At 36.1% G+C, this 5,000-nt stretch overlaps 1 protein-coding gene across 1 annotated transcript in view; it reads left to right on the top strand.

Moving 5' to 3' along the window:
- LOC135212471 (uncharacterized) overlaps positions 1–5,000 on the top strand; it is a 253,612-nt gene that overhangs the window by 175 nt on the left and 248,437 nt on the right.

Below are 5,000 nucleotides of genomic sequence, written 5' to 3'. Positions count from 1 at the left end.
AGGAGACTTCATTTGGTAGAAAGATATTTCCTCTTGATAGCGAGAACACTTCTCTTGACAGAAAGATATTTCTTTTGATATAAAGTTCCTTTGATAGATAGAGACTTCTGTTGATAGCAAGAGAAATCTCTTGATAACAAGATAATTCTCTTGACAGAAAGAAACTTTTCTCTTGTAGCATGAAAATTCTCTTAACAGAAACAGACTTCTCTTGGCAGAAAGAAACTTCTCTTCCTAGCAAGAAAATTCTGTAGACAGAAAGAGACAGCAAAAGAATTCTCTTGACAGAAAGAGACAGAAAAGACTTCTCTTGATAGAAAGAAATTTCTCTTGACAGAAAGAGACTTCTCTTGATAGCAAAAGAATTCTCTTGACAGAAAGGGACTTCTCTTAATAAAAAGGGCTTTCTCTTGATAGCAGGAAAGTTCTCTTCACAGAAAAGTCTTTTCTTGAATGGCAGAACCTTCTTTAGATAAAAAGACACTTCTCTTGATAGGAAGAGAATTCTCTCGATAATTAGAAACTCTTCTTGATAGAAAGAGACTTTTCTCTGTATAAAGAGAAAATTTTCTCGATAGAAAGAAAATTCTCAGGAGTTTAATCATAAAAAATATGTATTTGGTTATTGACGGCAAATATTACTTCTCTTTTGTAAATTTTTTTTATTACAGTATCCGTAAGATCGAAACATCTTGTCATTTACTATACATATGCAACGATATAAACAGTTCTCACAAAATTATGAAACCTCTCTCTCTCTCTCTCTCTCTCTCTCTCTCTCTCTCTCTCTCTCTCTCTCTCTCTCTCTCTCTCTCTCTCTCTCTCTCTCTAATGAGAACAAAACACGAAAATGCAGCTCGTTATCTGTGTATATGTAATTGGAAAATTATATCCAAGTATAGTTTCATGTACATTCTCACACACACACACACCAACACCAAAACACACACACACACACATATATATATATGTATATATATATATATATATATATATATATATACATATACATATATATATATATAATATTAGAGACTCAACTTTTAATAAACATTAGATACCGAATATCTATAGACGTCAGATACCGAATGTCTAAATTTGATACCGAATGTCAATAAACATTAGATACTGAACGTTAATAAACATTATGTACTTAATGTTTCTGAACATTAGATACTAAATATTTACAGACATCACATGATGAATGTCTATAAATTAGATACCGAACGTTGATAAAACATGAGTTACTGAACGTTTCTAAGCATTAAATATAGAATGTTTATAAACATAACAATTTAAGGCCCAGAGATGTATCTGAATGTGTGGCTTCGACTGGAATGTTGTTACTTTAAAAAATACAGTTTATTTTACTGCATCATTTTTCTAGTTACAGAGCTCTGTTCTGTAGCTCGTCTGTGCTTTCCATCACCAGCTAATGCAAGCTAATTCTGTACTGAAGTAAGGGTTCTATCATTCAAATGAGGTCATATTTAAAAACAGGGTCTTCAGTGGTAACTAATTCGGCTGTGTACCTCTGCTAATATGAATTGAAAGCATAGGGGATATGAGATATAAGTGTCAATATAATAAAGATATAAACTCAGTATACAAAGCACTAATAAGATCAATTTAACATCTAAAATAACGCTCGAGTTACTAATAGGAAAATCTTTGGCAAAATCAGAAGTCTGCGACTCCCAATAACGGTGTTCTAAAAAAAAATTAAATATTATTTATAATTTTTAAAAAGGTACTCCTAAAATTTAGAAGGTTAAACTGTGAAATAATTTAAACGATTTAAAACGCCAAAAGTAAAAAAAAAAAAAAAAAAAAAAAAAAAAAAAAAAACAATTGATGATTTTTAAATTTTTGAAAAGAAAAAAATTATAATTTTTTGCCATTCAACAGTATCCAGTTAGGAGGACTACCACACCACCCGTTGGCTCTGAACAGAGAGATGAATAATAAATAATATGCAAAGACTATTCGCTATCCTCATACATCTGTTTAGGTTTGATCTCATTAAGCAACAAAAACTTCGATATGATCTGTGTCAAGAGCTGCGATAAACACAGAGATAATGACATGCAGATATAAAGAGCAACACTTCTTCCATTTATCCAGTTGTAGGTCGTAATGTTATCAGTTAAGCTGTGATACAAAACGCGCGTTCGTAAGTGTGAATTAATCGTAAACAAAAACTATTTAAAATTATTTTATTTTGATAGTACGGAAACCAGGGGAATTTTTCAAACATCCTTCGCATGGGAGCACTTACATTCAATATTGGTAACATTCATTTCGGTAAGTTAAGATGAGCTGTTTATAGATTTTAGGCCAAAGGCCGAGCATTGGGACCTATAAGAGGTCATTCAGCGTTGAAATGGAAACTGACAGTAAAAGGTTTGAAAGGTGTAATAGGAGGAAAACCTCAAAGCAATTGCACTATAAATCAAGTGTTTGGAGAGGGTTGAGGAAAGTAAAATGAGGAAAGCGAATATGAAAGGAGGTACAGTAAAAGGAACGTAAGTGGCTGCAGCTAAGGCCGAAAGGACGCTGCAAAGAAGGTTAAGTATTGCCTACAGTGCATCGCATGAGGTCCACTGACGGTACTAACCCTTCTACGGTGATTAATTTCGGTGAAACAAAACTGCATATATATTTGTCAACATTCGGCCTGGAAGCAAATACCCCCTTGACTGGCTGTTGATAAGCCAATCACAGGGCTGGAAACTCTCATTCTCTCGAGAGAGTTCACATAGGCAGGATGTATGTTCCACCTCTCCTGAAAGAAGTATCTCTCAGAAGAGATGGAACATAGATCCTACCCATGTGAACTCTCGAGAGAGACTGAGAGTTTCCAGCCCTGTGATTGGCTTATCAACAGCCAATCAGGAACGTCGTAAGTGACTGGTCTCCACATCAACTGCATGGTTGATGTGAATCTGCTATAGTATTACACCAGCCCGGTTTTTTAGGCCATGCCCCTTAGGTTAGGTTAGGTTAGGTTAGGTTAGGTTAGGTTACGTTGGATTCGGATATTTTAAGTATGAATCTAACAATTCGGGTGTGAGAAACGTAACGAGATTGTTTTCAAGAAGATTCTATGGTTAGTTTTCCAGATATGGAGTCCCGCTTTTTCGGAGAAGTCCCAGAACTCGGTTACATTTTGGGAATATGCAGCCGGGAATCGGAATCATCCGGGAATCGGAATATCTTCATTTCATTTCTCGTCTGAATCCTAGGCTTATTAGTATCGACAAGCGTTTCCAGAAAAGTGTAAAGAATCCGAAAAGTGAAGAGGGCATTGTGGTTACAAAGTATTACATACGCATCCGGTACAAAAAGCGAATCCTAGATTCTAAATATATATTATCTCTACATATACGGCTCACTACAAAAATCACAAGGTTTGATAGTTCTACCAGATCACCAAGATAGTTAAACGTGCTACACATGGTGCCTACTGGAGTGCTAAATGTGGAACCATTATATTAGCATAACTCAAAATACTCCTTCATTCTTATCAAGGCAGGAATTTGTTTGAATCCGTCAGTAACAAGAATAAGATGCAACCAGATTTTCAAAGCTAAGCCTTATGGAGAAAAGCCTATCTCATCTCTCTATTCTTCTCTCTCCTCTCTCCTCTCTCTCTCTCTCTCTCTTCTCTCTCTCTCACCAATAAAGAAACCACAATCTTATCGCGTGCTTTGAGATTTGTCACTTCGATGTCGCCATTCAAGTCCTTGTTGGTTTATATAAGGCGTCGATGCCTCCCCCGAGATAAAAGGGGCCAGAGATCAAATGGCCTCCGATAAACGGTGATTTGATTTCCTCCTCCTTCTCCTCCTCTTCCTCTTAATCCTCTACCTCCTACTCTTCTTCGTCCTCCTCCTCCTTCTACTCTTTTTTGTCCCCCACTCTTACCCTCCTACCTCTTACTCTAAGGAAAACAAGGGAACTCTTCCTTCTTCTACTCTTCTTTGTCCTTCACTCCTACTCCTCCTACCTCTTACTCTAAGGAAAACAAGGGTTAGGAACAAACAGTTTAAAGAAGAAGAGGAGAGAGGAGGCACAATCGAAGAGCATCCGGGAAAAACAAAAAGGGGTTTAGATCGGTCTAACTGAGCAAACAGATGAGCATCGACTTCTCGTTCTTCAAGATTTCCTCTGCCTTCACGGGGTCCGATTTGATCTGAATATATATCTTTCTTTCGTCTTCCTTCCTCCTTCACTTACTCTTTTTGCCTGTTTCTTCCTCTTTGTGCATTCTAAAGGGTATAAGAGGAGGACTAATAGCACTATGTCCTCGAAGGTATAGTTTAAACAATCCAGTCTTAAATGATCTCGATGTTTGTTCATCTTTCGAAGCAATTGTATGTAGATCTTTGCCTGTGAAATACCAGTTCATAATTAACACACGTATTCGCTCTCTCTCTCTCTCTCACTCTCTCTCTCTCTCTCTCTCTCTCTCTCTCTCTCTCTCTCTCTCTCTCTCTCATCAAAGTTTACCTTCGATTCAAGATGAATCACCACTTCCCAAATTCACTGAGAAAAACTACAGTATGTGACCCCGGCCAAGAGAAAATTTAAAACTCAATTGCTCTTTTATGAATATCCTTATCAGTATCTAAAATGGGTGCTATATATAGTTTTAAATGATCTCCTATTCAAGTTTCTCTTTGATTCACTGAGGAATTTTATGGCATATGTCTCCAGCCTAGAGGAAATTTAACTTGATTTTTTTTATGAATATCATTATCAGTATCGAAAATGGTTACCAAGATGGCTTTTTTATTCTCTCCTATTAAAGTTTCCCTTTGATTCACTGAGGAATTTTATGGCATATGACTCCATCCTAGAGGAAATTTAACTTTATTTTTTTTTTTACGAATAACAATATCAGTATCGACAACGGTTACCAAGATTAGCCAAGAGAAATCTAACTCAATTCTTCTTTTATGAATATCCTTCTCAGTATCTAAATTGGTTACCAAGAT

This window comes from Macrobrachium nipponense, chromosome 41 (assembly GCF_015104395.2).
Source record: "Macrobrachium nipponense isolate FS-2020 chromosome 41, ASM1510439v2, whole genome shotgun sequence".
NCBI lineage: Eukaryota > Metazoa > Arthropoda > Malacostraca > Decapoda > Palaemonidae > Macrobrachium > Macrobrachium nipponense.
Note: the sequence above shows the minus strand (reverse complement) of the source record. Positions and strands in the feature narration are given on the sequence as shown.